Below are 23,740 nucleotides of genomic sequence, written 5' to 3' on the forward strand. Positions count from 1 at the left end.
CCAGAATGCCTTCCCTGGTCTTTCAGATGCGATTCTAGCTCCAGGTTTATTTTTTTGTCACTGCAACTGAGATGTCACCTTGAGACCATTTGAAACGGTAGGAGGGACCACACGTTAATCAGGATTCGGTTATTTTTGTTCATCTCAGGAGTCTTTCTGGGTGTTTGTTACTTTAAATCTTTTCAAACATATTTCTTACTATCTGAGGTCCAGGAGTTTCAGTATTTCCAATCCTTTAGACCAGTGGTTCTCAACCTTTCTAATGCCGCGACCCTTTAATACAGTTCCTCATGTTGTGGTGACCCCCAACCATAAAATTATTTTCGTTGCTACTTCATAACTGTAATTTTGCTACTGTTATGAATCGTAATGTAAATATCTATGTTTTCCGATGGTCTTAGGCGACCCTGCTAGCGGTTCTCAACCTGTGGGTCGCAACCCACAGATTGAGAACCGCTGCTGTAAAACCTAAGACCATCAGAAAACACAGATATTTACATTACGCTATGTTAACAAGTAGCGTCCAGGCTTACAGAGCTACTCTTATCAAGTCAGCAAAGGCTGGTGAGTGAGTGGAGAAGGGGGACAGCTTCGTAGGCTCCTGAGCTGGAGGAGGCAGACATCATGTTCATTCATGTTTCATGAGTGAGAACTACTCATAGCAGCCATATAGACAGGCAGGTGCAGGGAGATGCAGTTCCCGATGCACCGTTTCTTCTCAGAAGCAGCTCTTGACCGTGGACGAGAAGTAGAAATATTTGGTAGGCAGTTATCTCTGCCAAGAGGGACTTGGGAGAGCTTTTCCAATGAGAAGTAATTACACAAGCAAAAGCTTGGAGCATTGCCTTGTTTTATTGGTTTTGAGTCCTAAATAGAGTAATTGGGCTGCAGAATAAAGTTTTAGAGGCATGGGGCGGGAGGCAGAATCTAAACAATATGTCGATGCTTTAAGTGTCTAGCTATGATATGTAGAAAGAAATATATAGAGTGTTGCTTTGTAAGCTGAGGTCCCTAAAGCAGTATTGAAATTAAATTTTACTTTAGAGGATAGGACATTTTTTTCTTCTGGGAGATTGCCCATAATTTTCTTTAGAATCTAAAAGTCTTAATTAATGAGTCTGTTAGGTGTTTAGAGTGGGAACTAGTGGTAAAGGCTGGGAGCTGGGAACTGCCCTGATGGGGTTTAGGCCCCAGCTCTGTTTCTCTCTAGTTGTGTGACTTTGATCAAGTTACTTTTCTCTTTAAATACCCATTTCACATTTGCAAAGTGGAGTTAATAGTGGTATCACCTTTGCATAGAGGTTGAAGAAGTAAATGGATCAAGATATGTTAAGCACTCACATCAGTGCCCAGAACATGGTGCATACTCAATGACTGTTGGCTGTTATTATGATCATAATTTTGCAGATGTTATGATATGGATGAAGAAAGAAATGAAAGTATGAGGCTACTGCAATAGAGAGAGAATAGAACAGAAAGGGCAGATGCAGAAAGGATCTTAAATTGGTCTGCAATTTTGTAGAAGCCCTTAGTTGAAATATATGTGCGGCATTATGAAGTTAGTCTTTTCATAGCATCAGTTTCCCAGCAATTTGCATAACATTAGCTATAATTATCACTGCTATTACTATTACAATTACTATTATTGTTTGGCTCTCTTCCTAAGCTAAATGATTATCTGTTAGGGGAGGAGGTACACATTCCTCTTGCTTAGTTAGCAGCAGGGCCATAGGTTGGAGTTCCAGCACATAGACAGGTCTTTCTCTAGGAGACTTTTAACCTATGTTGCCTGGAACCAACAGGTGTACTTTCCATTGAGCCCGATTTTCTTTGCTACATCAAAGACTCTTCATGCATATTATAACAGAAAAAGCTGTGATCGAGAGCTGTCCAACAGAACTTTTTTCAATAACAGAAATATTCTTACCTGCTCTAATAGGAGCACGTGGCAACTCGATACCTGAAATATGGCTAGAGTGACTGAACTTTAAATTTTATTTCATGTCAATTAATTAAATTTAAATGACCATGAGTGTGCCTGGTGGACAGTGCAGCTAAGTTGTGTGAAAAATCTACTGTGTGAAATAGATGATAATACAATTTCAACTGGAACCAAGTGAACCTGAGTCAGAAGCAAAAAGTTGAGGTTTAGTGGAGAAAAGGTACATGGAATAGCCAGTATGCAAAATCAAATATGGCCGCAGGAAGTATGACTTCCTACAAACACGCAGTAACAACACTGTGTTTCTCTCATCATCTTTGATATGTCTAATCGTCTGCCTTATGTTTACATTGAAGTTTCCAAAAATGAAACATTGTTATCTACATTTAGGCATAATTTTATTATATATTGTTTAAAGGCTTAAAAATGTAATAGCAATTTGAGGGAGTTAAAACACCTGCATAACCCAACTCAGAAATCAGTTCACTCTCATCAGAAAATTGTTATTTTTCTAATATTGCCAATAAGTTTATTGTGTTAAGGTATGGCTTCCCTGACTGTCTTTATCAGGCCTGCTTTCACACATCTGAGGAAGTCCCTGCCCTGATTAAAAAACCTTCATTTCTGTCTTGCATTGAAGACAAAATAGAGTCCTGGACCCATCTTTCCAGGTCCTGTGATTCAGCCCTCCCTCTTCTCTAGTCCTATGGCCCCTAGGAACCATCACTTGTCCTTCTTTATTCCAGGAGTGTGGCAGATGGACCAAAGGCACCTGAACTAAAGGCACCTTGCCCTTACTCCTTTTTATCAATTCCTGTTGGTTTGTTTCCCAGCACTTATTAAAGCAAATTATTTTATTTATAGTTTATATTTTTTAATTACAATTGACATAAAATATTATATTAGTTTTAGGTGTATACTATAATGGTTAGACATTTATATTATTTACAGAGTGATCCCCTGGTAAGTCTAGAAATCACCTGACACCATATATAGTTATGGCAATATTATTGAATATATTCCCTATGCTGTACTTGACACGCAATGACTATTTTAATAACTGGCAAATTGTACTTCTTTTAATAAAATATGTTTTTATTGATTTTAGAGAGATAGGAAGGGAGGGGGGAGAGAGAGAGACATTGATGTGAGAGAGAAACATTAATCCATCGCCTCCCACATAAAGGATCAAACCCACAACCTCGGTATGTGCTTTGACCAGGAATCAAACTGGCAACCTTTTGGTGCATGGGGTGGTGCTCACCCAACTGAACCACAATGGCCAAGGTGGAATTTGTACTTCTTAATTCCTTCACCTTTTTTCCCCAGACTCCCAAACTTCCTTCTACCTAGTGACCATCAGTTTGTTCTCTAAATCTATTTGTTTTTATTTTGGAATGCTTTCTGTCATAAGCTCCTTTAAACCAAAGTAGGGACAATCCTGTTTATTTTTATATCCCCCCATTTAGCACAGTTTAAGGTTTTCAGTGAATAAGTGATTCAATGAATGACTCAATAGTTTCCCTTTGCCCAGATATTACTGAAAAATTCAAGATTCATGAAGAAGTCTGTGGTAAACAGATATAAGAGATCATGGGTTAGATTTTATAAAATGGAGAGAATAGGTATAAAATAAAGGACAAAGGGGTCCTCACCATGAAGTGTGTTCTTTATGGTTATGGGGCATGCAGGCCACCTCTCTGTCTGAATCAAAGAGCCATCTCTCCCCAACAAAACTCTGCAAATATATGTTATATATAAATATATACATGCTTATAAATGTGACTGGAAGCAAAGGAGTTTAGATGCTTCCATGAAAATGTAAAGGGAAGAAGAGGACAACTTTTAAACATATTTTAATAATACTTTTTTGAAGACTTAGCTATCAAAAACAAAAATGCTCTTTAGCAGAGAGAAAATGTGGCAGCCTTCACTGGCAAAGGGTTATAAAAAAGGACTCCAACTTTCCAATAAAATATTTTGCTAGCACTTATCTTTTTATGTAAAAATATATGTCTTTTCAAGTTCATGGGATTGAATTCAATTAATACAGAAACATTTGATTAAAATAAATGCATTTCATTTAGTTTCTTTCCTTTGATTTTAAGCACAGACTGTCATTCTACATGAACATTGGCATAAACCAATGTTTGAGTTCACTGAAAGAACATGCTATGCAATAAGTGTGTGTGTGTGTATGCGGGAGGGTTATGTCATGCCTGCTAACTAGTGGATCTTAATTTTTCACTAACATAGTTTTAGGAAGCATGTATGAAATTAAACAGTCAAATTTTGTATAATAACACTTATCTCGCCCTAGAATATATAGAGTTACTTACCATCCTCCTCTTAAAACATACAGTCGAACTTTTTCAGCCAGCATTAGTGGTAATGAATTGTTAATGCCAGCAACATTTTAGCTTTGGATATTTGCAATACTATAAAATGATATTTGTTATTTTTTTTATTGTTTAAAGTATTACAAATAGTAGTACATATGTCTCCTTTTATTTTTCCCCATTGACTCCCCCCAGCCTCCCCTACCCCCCAGTACATGCCTTTACCTGCCCGCCCCACCGGTGTCTTGTATCCATTGGTTATGCTTATATGCATGCGTACAAGTCCTTCGGTTGATCTCTTACAGCCCCCCCCCCCCCACCTCCCCTGCCTTCCCGCTGTAGTTTGACAGTCTGTTCAATGCTTCTTTGCCTCTGTATCTATTTTTTCCCCATATAAAATGATATTTGAATGTTCACCAATTTACTAGCTTGTTTAAATGAGGCTGGGTTTATGAGGTGAAAATATCAAAGAAAATAACCTGAAAATTTTCAGTACTCTGTAAGTTAAAAATATAATATGTAATTATGGAAAATGTAAAAAAAGGATAAATCTTATTCATGCTAGTTACTGATATAATAAGAAAAAAGAAAAGGTAAAAGATTCACAGAGCATTTACATTAATTTGCATATTATTTAAGAATAATAGGGGAAACAATATAGCTGATTCAAAAGGGTGTATCTCAAAGGAACTAAATTAATAGATACAAATAACAATGTTGAAGCATCTGCATTAAAGAAATAGTCACAATTTGCACTAAGATTTCATAGTAAAATTGATGAAATTTTTATTAAAATAATGAAAAGGAAATTGAGGGAAGAAAGAAAACATCAGTAGGGATATGTCTACTTATAGAACCTGCTACTGGGGAATCCATGGAGATGATCTCAGGGAATGGACTAGAAAAACTTAATTCCTCAGTTTCCCACAAGAACATATTTGTTTAGAATTTTTAATAGTTGTGTTGACTTTGGCCTTTTTTTTAAAAAAAAAAAAGCTTAAAATTTCATGGATTCTTGCCTTGGCCAGTGTTGCTCAGTTGGTTGGGTGTTGTCCTATGTATTGGAAAGTTGTTAGTTGGATTCCAGTCAGGGCACATGCCCAGGTTGTGGGCCTGATCTCCATTCAGTAGGGAGCATGCAGGAGGCAGCCGATCTATGTTTCACTCTTTCTCCCGCTCCATCCTTCTGTTTCTAAAAATCAATAAAAATATATATTTTTTAAAAATGGATTTTTCTTATAATGCTAAAAGGAACAAGAAGTTTGAAGCTTTTCTAGCAAAGACACAGACAATAATTGGGAAGTGATTCCAGAAGGGGTTTGCATTTGCAAATTGAGTCCAGGTTAGAGGAGTGTGTAGACAAGATCCAGTGAAGGTAGAGGTGTATATAGATAGAGACAAGATATGCACAGGCTGGAAGTTTATATTCTAAGATAAACAGAGAGCCCATGACATCTGTCCAGCATGAGCATTACGTCAATAGGGTTTCATTTGAAGCCCTTGAGCTTGAATTCATGGTAGAAAGTGTCTACTGCATGAGACTGCTCTCCACAGTTTGAGCTGCTTGAGTGCACCCAGGAGGGAGAAGACCCTTGGTCCATTTCTCTGGTGTGCTACTCAATGTAGGGGTGAGAATGAACAGTAAGGAAGTTTGAAGCCCTAGAGAGCCAGCTAGTGAAATGATGGTTCACAAATGCTGAGCTGATAAGAAGAAAATTAAGACAAAAAACAACCCTGATTTTCTTCAAACCACTGAAAGAGAATTCAAATATTCGAGTAAAACATTAACAAACTATCTTCCATGTGTGTGTGCCTCATGAAACACTATTTTACTATTTAGGAAGTCATGTCCTCATGTAGTAACTACCAACAGAAGTAAGTGGGAATTATTTTTTTTGTTTTTGATGCCTGACAGCATAATCCTGTCAAAATGTAGAAATTCTTTATGAATGTTAGGTGCAAGGGAGGAACTGTTTTTTTTTTTTTCCAGTGCAAAAAATCCTAACTTGCTACCCCAAGTTACTCTTGTTCAAACTTTTCAGCTGTCTTCGTCTTTCTCGTGCCCTTGAGATAATCGGTAATAACACGCAGCAGCACCTTATTCCTTTAGGAAATTGATTATTCTTTGATTTCACACTCTCTTAGCTTCCTCTCCAGTTAGTGTGATATTGGTTGAATTTTCCCTGCCTTTCTGGCTCTTTGTTTCATAATCCCCATTTGCACCGAGTTATAATAGTGAGGACATCTCAGTAATATTTGGAAGTCTTTTGCACCAAGCTCCTTAGACAATATTAATGCAATGAAAATGAAAGCTGAAATGCCCTTATTTCAAGTGGGTATTTATACTTTCGTTAAGAAGCTGATGCCAGAATGGGGACAATAAAATTACATGGAAAATTGTTATTATGAATCATTGAATATTTAATGAGTTATAGAAATGAAAGTGTCAAACATTGGAGCTGGGATGAAAAGCTGTGAGGGGGAAAATGATAAAACTGGAAACCTGAAACATTGCAATTTTGCTGAACCCAATAGTAGATTCTGCGTCATCCTGGCTCTGAGAGTTCTCATCCTTATAGAGCAATGCCACTGAGGATTTGATTTTGGTGCTATTGTTGGAAAGAGCCTTATAGAAAAAAGAAATTAAACTCTTAGGTTTCTTTCGGTCTTTCTTCTGGATTAGACTTGGGATTCAAGTCTAATGAACAGCAGGATATTCTGTTTTCCATTAATTTGTTTCCACACAGTTACATGAAGGGTAACTAACATTACTAACACAAGTGAGCACCTTCTCAAAGCACTTCTTATTTGTGCACTGGAGAAAGTATATTTCAAATTCTTCATCTCTAATAAGTCAGTGCTTTTTCCTTTTTAAAACGGTATAACTAGTGTTCAAGTGACTTCCAATTATTTCAAAATGTCAGCTAGTCACCAAAGTTGAAGACAAGATGTAACTAGAGACTTCATAGTCTAAAGAGAGACAGAACTGCCTAAGAATTGGCCTTCAAGGCCCTGCGACTATCACCTCACCATTGATCTCTAGCTTCTATTACAAGATAGCCAGGGATTTGAGGGGGTGGATGGGTGTCTCACTCACCTGAGGCTACTGTAACAGAACAGCACAGTTTGGGGGGCTTCAACAACAAACTCATTTCTCACAGTTCTGGAGGTTGGAAGTCTGAGACCAAGAAATGGCATGTGTTTACATTATAGATCAATAACAAATGGCTATTGCAAATGCTTCAATATTATAAGAAAAACAGTGTTCACTTTGATGGAGAACAAAACTATTAATCAGGCTCTGGAAAGGTTAAAGAATGACTGTTTGCAAAATGCAATGGGTCACCTGTGTGTGCCCACTGAATAATTATGGAAATGCATGGGACATGAGGTACAATGGAGAGACAATGAGTACCAAAATCAGGAAGATCTCATACAATAAAAATGCATGAGGGTAGTATTAAACTCTTGACTGAGAGATTTGATTGGGTGAGACAAGTGGGGATCCATCAATAGAGGAGCCAGGGTCACTGGAGTAGCAGAATGTACTAGCAAGAAGATAGTAAAGAAATCCCTGATAGTTAGAAAATGCTCTAAATAGCTCGGTCTCCATGGCCAAGTCATCAAAGCAGCAGATGGCAAAGAGCTAATGAAGCCAGAAAACATCAATATCTGCTCAAGAGAATTGTTGGTGAAATTCAGGAAGCCATTGTAGATACTGACAATTGTCCCCAAGATTTAATATCTGGAAGTAAATCATTACTTATTTAGTTACATCAGAAGAGAAATCATTTGTTTAAGCACAATAATAATATGAAAGTAAAGAGTAATTCCTCTATTCATTATTAATATTTGATTAGAAAAAACAACAACTCTTAGGCTGGAAATCAATAGTCCTAGATTAGCCACTAATTATCTGTTTGGCCTTGGGCAAAATACTTAATAATTCTTGGCATCAGCTTTTTTCTTTGTAAAATAACGTGTGTGTGTGTGTGTGTGTGTGTGTGTGTGTGTGTGTGTGTGTGTAGGAGGCATAGTGAAGAGGCAGGGCACAGAGGATTTTTAGGGCAGTGCAAATACTCTGTATGACACTATAATGATGGGTACATGTCACTATACATTTATTCAAACCCATAGAATGTAGAACACCAAGAGTAAACCCTAATGTCAACTGTAGACTCTGGGTGATGATGATATGTCCTTGTAGGTTCATCAACAGTAACACATGTAACATCTGGTGGGGATGCTGATAGGAAGAGAGGCTGTGCATGTGTAGGGGCAGGGGGTATATGGGAAATTTCTGTACATTCTTAATTTTTCTGTCAACCTAAAACTTCTCTTAAAAACCTGTAAAAAAATAAAGCCAGGAGGAGAGATGAGAAGTAAGGGAGGAAAACTAATAAAAGGTTTGAAGAGAAAAAATGACATAATGAATTAATGTTAGCAGAAATGTATATTGTACTGTTACTAAACAACAACAACCAAAACAAGGAAGAATTTTTTAAAAACCTGCAACTTAAAAAATCAAGAAAATAAATTAAACTCAAGGACAAGTTTGGTCATGAAAATAACTCACAAGGTTTTCCATGGCTATCAAAGTTGAACTTCAAATTAAAGTCTGAGTTGTTGTTGTTGTTGTTGTTGTTTTATATATTTTATTGATTTTTTACAGAGAGGAAGGAAGAGGGATAGAGAGTTAGAAACATTGATGAGAGAGAAACATCGGTTAGCTGCTTCTTGCACACCTCCTACTGGGGATATGCCCCCAACCAAGTTATGTGCCCTTGACCAGAATCAAACCTGGGACCTTTCAGTCCGCAGGCTGACGCTCTATCCACTGAGCCAAACCAGTTTTGGCAGAGTTGTTGTTTTTTTAATGTATTTTTATTGATTTCTGAGAGGAAGGGAGAGGGATATAGAGAGAGAAACATCAATGATGAGAGATAATCATTGACTGGCTGCCTCCTGCATGCCCCCCACTGGGGGGGATCGAGCCTGAAACCCTGGCATGTGAATCAAACCGGGAACCCTTCAGTCCGTAGACTGACACTCTATCCACTGAGCCAAACCAGCTAGGGCAAAGTCTGAGTTTTTGTGTGACTGAAACCAAGAAGAAAATACTGTCATACTCACAGATCACATTAGTCATAAGATAGAGACACACCATTTGCTGAGGATAAGTAATTATTTTCCAAGCACTAAGGCCCTGTTTAATATACATATATAATAATTAAAATAATGGCTATATATCATTTTTGCATAGTTTTATAAAGAAAGCTACTTCAAGCTTTAAAAAATGTCATTATAATTATCCCTGAAAAAGTATCTGCTGTTGTCTCTTCCTCTGCAGACTTCTATTTATCAACTGTAATATTGAGTTAACTGAAAAATAATATTAACCAAAAGTTTAACTAATTGTAATATGATAAAACATATACGTCAAACCTTGTCTAATTGCAAAAAATTTTTGAAAATGATAAAAATATTGCTGCTCTGTTTATATCATAAGACTACCATATACTGAATCAAATATATACATACTCCTTTGTTTTAGAAACTTGGAAACTCAAAATCAATTTGAAATTCAACTTCAATAGTCATGGAGGATTTTAAGATGTATCTCTCTGTGACTGAGAAATAGGATTTTTCTTCTCTAGCTGGTTGATATGGTAGATTACATTGATTGATTTTCAAATTTCAAAACTGCCTCACATGCCTGGATAAATCCTACTTGTTTAAGGCATGTAATTATTTTTATACTTCCTTAGATTTATTTTGATAATACATTTTTTGAGAAATTTGGTTCATAAGTGATATTGGTTTGTATTTTTTTTTCTGGCAATGTCTTTATCTGGTTTTGATATTAGGGTAATTCTAGCCTCATAGAGTGAGTTAAGAAGTGTTTTTTCTGCTTCCAGTTTCTGGAAGAAATTGTGGAGAATTGGTGTCATTTCTACCTTAAATGTTTGTAAAATTCACCAATAAAACCATCAGGCCTGGCGATTTCTTTTTTGGAAGGTTATCATTTATCAATTCAATTTTGTTAATAGATATAAGCTTCCTGGGAGTATCTGCTTTTTCTTTGGTGAGTTTTGGCAGTTTGTGTCATTCAAGGAATTAGTTTAATTTACATGTTATCAACATTGTTGCATAACACTGTTAGTAGTTTACCTTTATTATTCTTTCAATGTCCATGAAGTCAGTAGTGGTGACCTTGTTTATTTATGATAGTAGGAATTTGTACATTTTCTCCCTTTCTTCACAGGGAGCCTTGTTAGAGGTTTATTCATTTCATTGATCTTTTCAAACAACCAGCTTTTGTTTTCATTGATATTCTTTATGCTTTTTCTATTTTTAATTTTATTGATTTCAGTTCCCATTTTTATTACTTTTTGTTCTGATTGCTTTAAGCTTAAATTGCTCTTCTTCCCCTAGTTTCTCAGGATGAAAGCTTAGGTTATTAATTTTAGATCCTTATAATTTTATAATATATGCATTCAATGCTGTAAATTTCTTCCCAACCACCGTTTTTACTACATATCACAAATTTAGATAACTTTTATTCTCATTCTTATTTAGATTAAATTGTATTTTTATTTCTTTTGAGACTTCAGCTTTGATTCATAGGTTATTAAGAAGTCTTTTTATAAACTGTCAAGTATTTGAAAATCTGCCAGCTCCTCTCTCTTATTGACTTCTAATTTAATTTCATTGTGTGTGAAAAAATAATTTGCATGATTTCTTAAAAATATTTTTTATTGATTTCAGACAGTAAGGGAGAGTGAAAGAGAGATAGAAACATCAATAATAAGAGAGAATCATTGATTGGCTAGCCCAGTGGTCGGCAAACTCATTAGTCAACAGAGCCAAATATTAACAATACAACGATTGAAATTTCTTTTGAGAGCCAAATTTTTTAAATTTAAACTTCTTCTAACGCCACTTCTTCAAAATAGACTCACCCAGGCCGTGATATTTTGTGGAAGAGCCACACTCAAGGGGCCAAAGAGCCGCATGTGGCTCACGAGCCACAGTTTGCCACCACTGGGCTAGCCTCCTTCACCATCTTTCCCCCACTGAATCCCCCCCATCCTCAGGGATTGAGCCCATAACCTGGGCATGTGCCCTGACTGGGAATTGAACTCTGGTTCCTAGGTTGACACTCAACCACTGAGCCACACTGGCTGGAATGCATGATTTTTCTTAAATAAATTTAAGTTTATTGCATGTACCAAGATGTAATCTATCTTGATGGATGTTCCATGCCAGCTTGAAAAGGATGTGCATTCTGCTGTTAAATGGACTATTCTATAAATGCCACTTTAGATCCAACTGATGATGGTATCATTCAGATAATCTATATCCTTCCTGATTGTTCACCTGCTTAATTTATCAACTAAAAGTGATTTGTAGAAGTATCCAGCTATAATCTATACTAATAAAAGAGAAACATGGAAATTGACCATCACTCCGCTACACCCACCAGCCAATCAGGAAGGGATATGCAAATTAGAAGGACAAAGATGGCAGCTGCCCAGCTGCTCCAGGTGCAGAGTGGGCGGGGAAGGATGCCTGCTATTAGAGGGAGGGGGGTGGTGAAGGGATTTATATGAGTGGCACTCTGGCCACAGCGAAGATGAAGATGACAGACTCCAGCCGGAGTCTGCAGTGAAGACAAAGATGGCAGACTCTGGCCGGAGCCTGCAGCAAAGACAAAGAAGGCAGACTCTGGCTGGGGTCTGCAGCAAAGGCAGCAGACTCTGGCCAGAGAGAAGGCCTGGGTTCTGGGTGCCAGAGGAAAACTGGTGCTGGAAGCCGATGGAAGGAAGGCCTATTGCACGAATCTCTTCATGCAGTGAGCCTCTAGTAGTTTGACAATGTAGAAGAGAAATGCAGTTGGAAGGACTGGTATGTGGAGGCAAAGGCGGAGGAGCAAAGCACAGGTTGAAACTCCAGAAACCACACCTCTCATGGTTAGCACATGAGAGGGAGAAGGCAGCCAGCTCATGAGGAGGGTGTTAGGGCAGGACTGACTGTGGAAATTAATCTATAGCACATGAGCAGTCTTTGAAGATTATGTGGGTATCACTCCCTAAGTTCTTATCTTTTATTCTCTTCAGCATTTTCAGAGATAAATCTTTGCCTCTCTTTAAAAAAATATATTGATTGATTTTAAAGAGAGAGAGAAAAGGGGGAGAGAGAGAGTTTTATTGTTCCATTTATTTATGCATTCATTGGTTGATTCTTGTATGTTCTCTGACCAGGGATCAAACCCAAAACCTTGGCTTATAGGGATGACACTGTAAACATCTGTGCTACCCAACAAGGGCCTGCCTCTCTTTTCTTAATTAATTCATCTGGTATTGAAAATCATGATTCTGTAACACTTAGAGGACTCCATCTTCTTAACATCCATCACAGTTTTATGCTCTGTACACAAAATGTCTCTAATTTGTTAGATATCCAATTAGAACAACAGGACATAATCTTCTTGAAATCTCTATCTTTAAAAAAATTTGTACCTCTGTGTGTGTTTCATCTTTTCATAAGACAAGCACAAAAAGAGGGAAAGTTACATAGATGTGTTTATTTTACAATGAGAAAAATAACTTTCTTGTATTACATAAGGAATCATTACTCTTCCAGCAGGTGTATAGGTGCTATGTACTGATTAAAATCCATAGATATTTGAAAGGCATATACATTAAACCATTCTCAAATACTTTCTTTCCATAATATCAGATAATATGCTGTCTTTGTAAAAGAGCTCATGAATAGCAATAATAATATTTACTTTTCCAATAAATTAAGTGTTTTTGGAGTAGGTTAAACTTGTCTTCAACAATATTTACTATGTGCCTTTAGCCAAATTAATTATCTGAGCCTTAATCTTTTAAGATTAAGGAGAAATAATTTTCATCTTGAAATTTTGTGTGGATTAGAGAATATATTTAGCACTTATTCCAACAAATGTTATGTACCTAATTGATAGTAGTTATTACTGGTGATGCTAATAGCATTATTGATAAAATACTTCAAGTCAATAGACTTAGAAAGCTATTGAATGGTGATTTAAGAGGGTGTCATCATATTTGACTGATGTTATAGATGGCCTCAGAGACCCTCAATTTTGTTATTGTAATTGTTTTAATAATGTCCAAAAATCAATATGAAGATATTGACCATGGTTTTAAAATGATTTGATTTTCATATTAAATTGTCCATACCTCATGGTATATGTCCACAAACTCATGAGTGACTAAAAATACTAAATGTACTAAAATCTAAAATACTAAAACATAAAAATACTAAAAATATTTTTGTATTTTTTTTCTTAGCCTTCTTTTGCTCAAATTTCTGTCTCTTTAATACCTTTTCTTTTTAAAAATATTATGATTATATATAATCACTAGATGCCAGTGCACAAAATTTGTGCACTGGTAGGGTCCCTAGCAGCTGCTGGCTGCCAGCCAGGGCCTCCCTCTCTTCCCCCTACTGACCCCGCCCTCTAGTTGAACTCCCAGATGAAATCCCAGTTGAGGGGACAATTTGCATACTATACTTTTATTATATAGGATATATAATGGAATTTTCTGGACACTCTGTTCTGCTATGTCTCTAAACCATTAGGTCTTGGGTACTTTTCAGAAGCCCATAGATCCTTTGGGCATCACTGATGACACCATTAACAAGAGAAGCTTCCTTACTCTTCCAAGTCATATTTCCACCTTATGGAACAATCATATTTTTTTCCCAGGAGAAGGAAAGATGGTTTGAATATTGGCACTTACATTCATCTCCACCTTCATCTCACAATGTTTCACCCTAAGACAGTCATTCCTCCTTCCATTAGACCTGCTTTCTCCAATTTCTCCTCCAGGACCACTCTGCAGAGACGAACTTTCAAGCCATTTCTGTTGTTGTTATTGTTTAAATAGTACATACCTGTGTTGTATGTAAGCACTTCCAAAATTACAACTTCACTATTTCCTTCATGTTTCCTTTACTTCTTTAAGTTGTTCCTTATCTTACAACCATCCTCAAAGTAGACCTCATCATCATACACCAGTTGCCTAATCTGTATGAACGTGGAGAGAGGCAGAGCTACTGCGCTTCCTAGAATATTACAATTGCAAAATGAACCTTTAGTAGGATGCTGAAGTTTGTTTCTATAGACACAGTATGGAGGGTCCCAGTCCATAAATGAACCCACTTTTATTTTTTTAAATTTATTTTTATTGTTTAAAGTATGACATATGTCTCCTTTTTCCCCGATTGACACCCCCCCCCCGCCACTCCCACCCCCCAGGACAAGTTCCCACTGCCCCAGTGTCCCTGTCCATTAGTTATGCTAATATGCATGCATACAAGTCCTTTGGTTGATCTCTTACCCCACTTCCCTACCTTCTCTCTGAGATTGGATGGTCTGTTCAGTGTTTCTTTGTCTCTGGTTCTATTTTTGTTCATAAGTTTATGTTGTTCATTATATCCCACATATGAGTGAGATCATGTGATATTTCTTTCTCTGACTGGCTTATTTCACTTAGCATAATGCTCTCCAGTTCCATCAGAGCCTGTTTTAAACAATAAAAAAATGACCTTATTTATTTATTTATTTATTTATTTATTTATTTATTTATTTAATACTTCATTTGAATATTTTATAACAGATTTTAGCCATTCTATCATTTCTCATATGAGTATCTGGTATACCTTTCTTAGTAGATAGGGACTCTTAAAAATTTAATCACAATATTATTTTCACACCCAAAAGTCAATAATTCCTTAATATTATCTAATATCCAAGAAGAATTTTATATGGTTGATATTTCTAAAATCTCTTTGCTTCTAAAAAATTGATTTTCCTGTAAAAAAAGAATTCCTAGTTGTCTCACTTTTTATACTGATCAACACTTTAAGGGTTTGTCAGTCTGACCCATCTATAATAATAAAAGCATAATATGCTAATTAGACTGGACGTTCTTCCGGACATCCTTCCTGAAGACCTTCTGGATGAAGCCAAGGCTGCCCAGGTCCCAGGTGCCTTCCAGCAGCCAGAGGGAAGCCCAGGTCCCAGGTGCCAGAGGGTAGCTGGTGCCGGCAGTCAAGGGAAGGAAGACCTACTCTTGCACAAATGTATATATATTGTATATATGCCTATATAATATTTATATATTTTATATAATATTTACATATATTTACTTACACATTATATGTATGTTTACTTATAACAGATTTGCAAATAAGTTTCTTTATTCCTTTCTTTGTTGGTGAACACCTGTTCTGGAATCTCAAGTTACATGCTTATAAAATGAAAAAGCCTTCACCATTTTGCTTAGCATGATATTCTGTGTGTGGGAGACATTTTCTATTACCGTGGAATTGTCAGTTGGGCCTCAAAACTGGGGCTCAAGTATACAGCCTTCTAAAGACAGCCACAAATCCCTGTGGCCAGATAGACATCATCAGTTATGAAGAGTGGAGAGAACTGGACCCACTAGATCAAATCCAAACTCACAATCAATCTCAACAGCATGAGACAGAGGAGGAGGACGAGAAGGAGTCATGGGAGTGGAGGATGGAAGGGCAGAAGCTCTTTCTTTTGTGCAGTGGAATCAGAGAGGAGTGGCCCATCTTTCTCCTAGAGATATAGGAGACTTCCCATGTATCGCTCCTGGAACCTCCTCAAGAAAGGGGCAGCCCCTCATTCCCTGGCTGGACAGTCACTATGTAGAAATGCCCAGGCCTGTTACTAATAACCAACATTACACAGGAGGTACTGCTGCCTATTTAAGGTAGTCTTATGGGATGTGCTTTCAGCCATGAAAAGGTGATTTACTTAACATTTTGGGAACAATCATTAGAGAAAAAATTTAGAGCTGTGTAACTTACCCAGTCAGGGCAGTTCAGCAAACCCCTTCTACAAGGATGATCTAGATGGGGGTGGGGGGGCAGATTAACGGATGCTTGTGCCCCTGAAAAATAGCCAGGGGTCTTGGAATAGAGTGTAGTCAGTGCAAGAATTACTGGTGTAATGTTGGGTGTCATTTACATCTCATCTTCAAAGTTGACATGCGGCATTAATGGTTTATCATTCAGTTGATCACAGCATAGAATGAAAGATCTGGCCTAATCCTCCAAAAATTAAGAATGCAAAAAAAAAAAAAGAAAGAAGAAGAATTAAGTTTGGAGGACATAAATGCTAACAGCTTTCAAAAAACTTATTTAAATGTACTGTAGAAAAATATCTATTTGTGTGTATGTTAAGTATGTACAGCAGAATAACACATGCAGGATGAACATTCATTACCCAAAAGCTAAAGAGCTATGTAAGTGTTCAAGTATTCTTGTTGATCAAGGAGAGAATCTACCCAAGTGGTTGGAAATCATTCTAAAATAGTCAAGTTACATTTCCATCACAAGTGAGTACAGACTAATAACCATAATTGAATCCTTTTAATGACTGAAGTTCTTGAGGTTTGTCAGAGTAATTATTAAGCAACTTCACTTCATTGTGTAGAGGAAGTATAAGTGTTTGAGTTGATTTTTAAGCCCAGGATATTAGTAATCTTTGCGGAAATTCCTGATCATGGTGCCTTTCTTATGATTTTTGTAATTTATCCATTTCTCCAGGAGGGAATTGTGGTTGATTAGGCCGTTTCAGGTTAATTAGGCTTTTACAGGATGAGTGCCCTGAACCCCAAGGCAGAGTGCTTACTGGCCAGATTAAATACCCAGCGTCTTGCTTAGAGGGAAAGATCCCTTTATTGAAGACTGGGGCAGCAAAATGATGACAAAGAGGCAGTTCTAACAGATGTCTACAAATAGGAAAAATTACTTCCCAGCCCTCCTACCAGTTCATTTTTGGTCCTTTGTTCAGCACAAAATAAAAGGCTCACTGCTAGAGATGGTTTGGGACATTTACAATATTCTCCAATATACTTAGGGGAAAATGTAGAGGCTGGTGGTGGTGAGTTATTTGTGGTCTCTTCTCCTTAGTTCCCCTCTAGATATGAAATAAAATTAGAGTAATGGGCATAATTAACTCTGAGTCTCATCTCAGAAGAATAATTTATTACCAGGTTAAAACCCCTTGAACCAGAACTCTAAGTGATTTGCAGTGATTATTATACAACACTTTCACATTTTTGCTGACCTAGTTTACTTTTTGAAAAAGAAGGGAAGAAAGTGAATTACGGAGTAAAAATGAGTCTTACCCATTTCACCAACTGCACTGATTTTGACAGGCTATTTTTAAAGCCACCTTGAAACCATTATATTCTTGACTCATTGGCTATGCCAGGGTAACTAAGATTTTTAGTTCTCTTGGTCCTGAAAAGAGTGTTGAAGGGACCATTGATGATATGGGTCCAGTTGTAGTATCTGTGACCACACCACTTCTTCAGCATTATAACCTGTAACCTTCATTCTCAAAAAAGTTTAGACTCAGGTTGAGAGATGAAAAGCCAGGACACAAATGAAATTCAGAAAATAATATCCACAGCTGACAACATCTACATTGAGATAAAATTAAATTAGAAATTTTTTTGATCTGTGTCTTTGGGAGCATAGTGCTAGGAGTAAGGCTAGCATAAGGGCATCTTCATCACCCAGTGACAAGTGTGGAGGCCAGAATGAAGCCTGGAAATTGATGTAACAACAAATATTTAAATGGCAATATGAAGCAATGCATAGGAGCAATCAAAATCACATACGTGGAGAACTTGACAAGTAGCTGGTCTGGACACTGTGTTTGGTGTGTGCAGAGTGAGTTCAATGAAAATGTTCCAAATGAGGGTCATATGGGAAAGCAGCATGAAGCATTATTCTAATGCCACAGTTTATTCCTGCACCTTCTCTTGGCCTGGAAATGTGTTACCAATATAATGAACAACATAAATTGATGAACAAAAATAGATCCAGAGACATAGAAACATTGAACAGACCATCCAATCTCAGAAGGAAGGCAGTGGAGAGGGCAGAAAAGATCAGCCAAAGGACTTGTATGCATACATATAAGCATAACCCATGGACACAGACAGTAGGGGAATGAGGGCATGAGCTTGGAGGTGGGAACAGCGGGGAGAGGTCAATGGGGGAAAAAGGAGACATATCTAATACTTTAAACAATAAAGAATTGAAATAAAAAAAATGATGGCACTTGGTGTAGGGTTTTGATTATAGGTGGACTTAACGTATGAGTGAGTACTTGCTCTGATGATTTAGAATATGCTGCTCCTGCCAGTTTCTGTTCATGTCAGGGACAGGTGAGGGTCCTTATGGTAATTCCTGTGGTCAGAATTGTTTGTATTCTGTGCCAATTATTATTTGGAGAACTCTAAAATTAAAAGCTACAAATTGAAATCCCTCTTCCCTCTTTAACATAATTAACTCTAATGATATAACAATTTGGATTTCATTGCAAAACTCTTTGTTTTACTATTCAGTGGGGGATGACTACCAGATAAGACAGAAAAGGGTAATAATAATAAAAATTCATCAGGGCATGTTGGAATAGATTTTTTGCAAGCTTTAGTGTTTTTTGCTCTTCTTTGTGAAAAAAAGAGGAAATAATTAGTCTACTATAACTTCTATTTATTGCTCTTTGCAGAATGTAAATGTTCTAACAGGAGTTGGAAGGCAAATGAGAGAACCAAATTTGTCAGATTTCTAAATGTGGTCATATTTCTATTTCTTCGCAGCTTTGCCCTGTTTCAGAGTTGAAGACAATCATGTCCTGAATTCCATTTCCATTAAGCTCAATAGTAAACTGGTAAGCAGACATTGGAGAGGCACTAATATACTAACTACCACTGATAAGCCAGGATCTCCAGTTTAAGTATCTGCTGGATTAAACAATACTAAGAAGCTGATATTTCCTGGCAAATGGGGTCTTTGAAACCATAGTGAAAAAATTAACTTTAAATCACATGAAGAACACACAGCCAATGGAATATACCAATAAACCACTTATTGATGGCAATTAGTTTGTTCAAAGGTTTTGCAGACAGAGACACTCTTCTTCCCCCCAACACCACCAGTCTTTTCTTTTGGGACACAGGAGTAATGTGTTAACTGATTGGTGGTATTTTAGGACCATGGCCCTGATAACATGTGTCTTAACTTGTGAACTCTTCAGGGAATCGTGCCTGCCTGATGTGTCATCCTCCCACTGAAGACAAGTAAGGGGCTACTTATTTCATAGTTTGTCTTATATCCTTTATTTTTTTTCTTTATTGATTAAGGTATTAGATATGTGTCATTATCTCCCCATTAACCCTCCACCCCACCCCCCCATTCATGCCCTCATCCCCCTTGTGTCTGTGTCCATTGGTTAGGCTTATATGCATGCATATAAGTCCTTTTTTGATCTTTCCCCCTTACCCCCACCCTCCACTACCTTCCCTCTGAGGTTTGACGGTCTGATTGATGCTTCTCTGTCTCTGATTTGTTTTTGTTCATCAGTTTATTTTATGTATTTGTTTATTTTCTCTTTAGTTTCCATTTACCTAGGAGCTATATCGGTAAAGCTGTATTGCTTCGGTGTATGTCTGAGATTTTGCTGCCTGTGGATTCCTCTAATATTTTTATGGTTTCCCATCTTACATTTAAGTCCTTTATTCATTTTGAGTTTGTTTTTGTGTATGGTGTAAGTAGGTGGTCTAGTTTCATTTTTTTGCATGTATCTGTCCAATTTCCCCAACACCATTTATTGAAGAGACTGTCTTGACTCCATTGTATGCTCTTGCCTTCTTTGTCAAATATTAATTGAGCATAGTGGTTTAGGTCAATTTCTGGGTTCTCTATTCTATTCCATTGGTCTATATGTCTGTTCTTGTGCCTGTACCAGGCTGTTTTGAGAACAGTGGCTTTGTAATACAGCTTGGTATCTGGTATTGAGATCCCACCTACTTTGTTCTTCTTTCTCAGTGTTGCTGCAGCTATTCGAGGTCTTTTTTTATTCCATATGAAATTTTGGAGAGTTTGTTCTAGGTCTGCGAAATATGCCATTGGTATTTTAATGGGAATTGCATTGAATCTATAGATTGCTTTGGGTAGTATGGACATTTTAATGATGTTGATTCTACCAGCCCATGAACACGGTATGTTCTTCCATCTGTTTTATGTCTTCCTCTATCTCTTTTTTCAGTGTCCTGTAGTTTTCCGAGTACAGGTCTTTTACCTCCTTAGTTAAGTTTATTCCTAGGTATCTTATTTTTTTTTAGTGCGATGGTAAATGAGATTGTTTTTTAAATCTCTCTTTCTGTAAGTTCACTATTGTCCTATATCCTTTAGCAGCAAGCACCTGAACTGCTTTCATGGCAGGGATTTGTTCATGCACACTACCAAAAATATATCTAGCCACACCTTGCTTGATTACCATTGTTACATTAAATTGAAATATGTATTTTGTGGGAAAAATGAAAAATGACTTTATTCTTATCTTCTATGTTTTGCCATTTTCAATAGAGAAAGACCCACTTTTTTTCTTTCTATTTAGTAATCTAATGTATTCTCATTGCTGAAAAATTCATGGGAAAATTAACATGTGTTTATTTTATAGATTGTCTATATAAATATTTTGGGCAGGTAGATATTATTTGGCAAGCATTTAAACCATTGTCTCAGGTTTATTTGTTTTTTTCTCTGTTTCCCAGCTACATGAAAAATTTTTCATAGAGTGATTCTAATCACCTTTTCTTAACGACTGAATTAGTGAACTTCAGACAGCATTTACCTATGTTTCATGTTCCTATTTCTGAATGCCCTTGATCCTAGGTGAGAAAGAAAGCATAAAGGGACTAGTAAGCAGTGTGTGATGACAGGTCTTCTGGAGTTGAAAACACACAACTAACAAAACCAAACCTAAAAATCAAACACACACAAACAGGAGGACATTTTAGACACTGCCAAATCTTTTATTGTTATTTAGATAGAGTGTATGTGTATGTTTGCACACATACACACAAACACGATACAAGCAAATACATTTGTTAGAAATTACTCTGAAGCTTTTCTCTCTCTCTGTGTGTGTGTAAATTATGTACTTTTTATTCTTTATTCTCTTATATTAATGGAAAAAAGTTACAATTATTAAAAGTATTTAAGATTACCATTCTGAGGCATGGCCATGACTTTCTATTCAGTATGGGCTATGTGGTACAGAAGAAAGACTTGCAAAAATCTTGCTCCTCACCCCCCATCGTGTCCTGCCAGGGCAAGTAGCTTCTGACCTCTGAGTCTTAGATTTCTTATCGGTAAAATGCATGTAATATTTTTCTCTCTTAGAATAACTGGCCAATTTTAAGGTAATATAATACTATCTCTACCACATAGAAGGGGCTCAATCCTGGTACCTCTTTTTATTTATCACTTCATCATCTATTAATGACCACTATATATATGTCTGTCTCCTGGGATCACATGAACAAAATTCACCTACAGGGAGGGCTCAATGCTAAACACAAGACGTAATCTGAATAACTAATATATTGTGAGAAGTGAGCTAAACTTGGTGAATTAATCTTATTTCATAATAGATGATATGACAAAATCTATGTCACATAAAAATATGATATTCAATAAAGTAACATTAAAAATCATTGAAGAAACTGATTTAAGTTTCACCTTTATGGCTGTGACACCTAACAAGGGACACAATTGTGAGAATATTGCTCTTCACTTGTGCATGTTCTTCATCTTCAGGGACTTAGAATGATCTCTGATAATCAGGAATCTATCTATCATCAGGGTTATGTGAAGAGTGGGACTACCTCACTTTGATTGCATTTCCTTTATATTCAGAGGAAGAAAGTGATTTTCCTTATTTGAAATAAGTAGAGATTTTATTTTCTTGAAATGAACATAATCTCCCTAAAGCACTGAATTTGGTGCTTAAAATTCTGATCATGTACTAGAACTGTGAGTTTGGTCGAATAATATAGATCCAGTTTGAGTGTGTGTGTGTGTGTGTGTGTGTGTGTGTGTGTGTGTGTTGGGGGGGGTGTTCATTCTTTGACTCTGCTTATACTGTTATACAAATAAAAACCAGATTATTATTTTACTTTTTAATTTCTTAAATTCAGTTGTTTATAGTGTCCCCTCTGCTTGTCACTTACCTTTTCTGGGCAGTACCGTTACACGTCAGATGCGCCAGCTGAGGAAGTGAGCTCAGAAGAAATATGATCTCTCCAAGGTCGGCACCACTTCTACTCCTGTTCTCTCCTAAGTGCTACCCTGAACTTGCTCAACAAATATGTCTGGAATAAATAAGTACTATGTGCAACACATTCCACTCTCAAAGATTTTTATACACTTTTCATGATGAAGGTCAAGATAATATCATGTAACATTAGAGTTGATCTGACAAAACATTGTTATTTACAAGTTATTTCAGAGAAGGGAAGAACATAAAAAAGGGCCATGTTAGATATGTTTTTGGCTTGGCTCAATCTGCAGAAAAATTTGAATTTCCTTTCCTCAAACCTTTGTTCTAAGGCTTCCTCAGAGGAGACATGTGCTCTCTGAAGACCAAACAGAGAATAACACAAAATGTCTGTGTTGGGATCCACGAAACATCCACAGTACCCAGTAGAGGCATCTGCTGTGAACTTGGAGTTCTTTTCTCATAAAGTACTACCTGCACTCCATGATGCAAAATAAAGAATCCCAACAACTTTCTCGGAGCTCTTTAGAAAAAAAAATAAAGAAAAGAAATGCTTGAGGGCAAAGCCCCCATCTAGCATACATACATTTAATCATATATTTAATTAAAGTGTGACTATTATAAATTGTCATAGAGCTTGATGATTTTGTGAAACTTAAACTAAATTTCCTTCCATAATTCTATCCGATGTCCTAACAAATGTGGAATCAACATGGTATGGGTCCTGAAAATGTGAATTTCAGAAAACTTGGGTTTGAATCTTTGCTCTAAAATTGTCAGCTAAGATTACCAGGCTTTTAACTCTCTGATTTTCTTTTTCTTTAACTGTGAAAAAAGTTACTGCAGCAGTTAAGTCACAGAATCTGGTAAGATGTGTAAGGAACTATGTAACACACATGGTAAGTAAGGTTTTTTTTTATTTTTATTTTTTTTTTAGTCTACACTGGGTCATTAAATGAATTAATGTTAAATTTATTTGCATTTTTCCCATGTTTATGTCTTTCCATAAACCAACAAATGTTGTCATTGCTAAGCAGCCCTGCACCTTGACAAATACGTCCTCATCACTTTAGAGCAGAAGTGGGAGTAAAATAACACTTTACAAGTTGTTTATCTTTCCTGAAACTCCTGGTTGTTTTGCTAAAAATACTTGGAAATTAAAGAGTGAAATGAGTGGTCATATATAGTATCATAGGCTTAAATTAAAACAACCAAACATACCCTAACTGGTTTGGCTCAGTGGATAGAGCGTCGGCCTGCGTACTGAAGGGTCCCAGGTTCGATTCTGGTCAA

This window comes from Plecotus auritus (genome assembly GCF_963455305.1).
Source record: "Plecotus auritus genome assembly, chromosome: 1".
In the NCBI taxonomy this organism is placed as follows: domain Eukaryota; kingdom Metazoa; phylum Chordata; class Mammalia; order Chiroptera; family Vespertilionidae; genus Plecotus; species Plecotus auritus.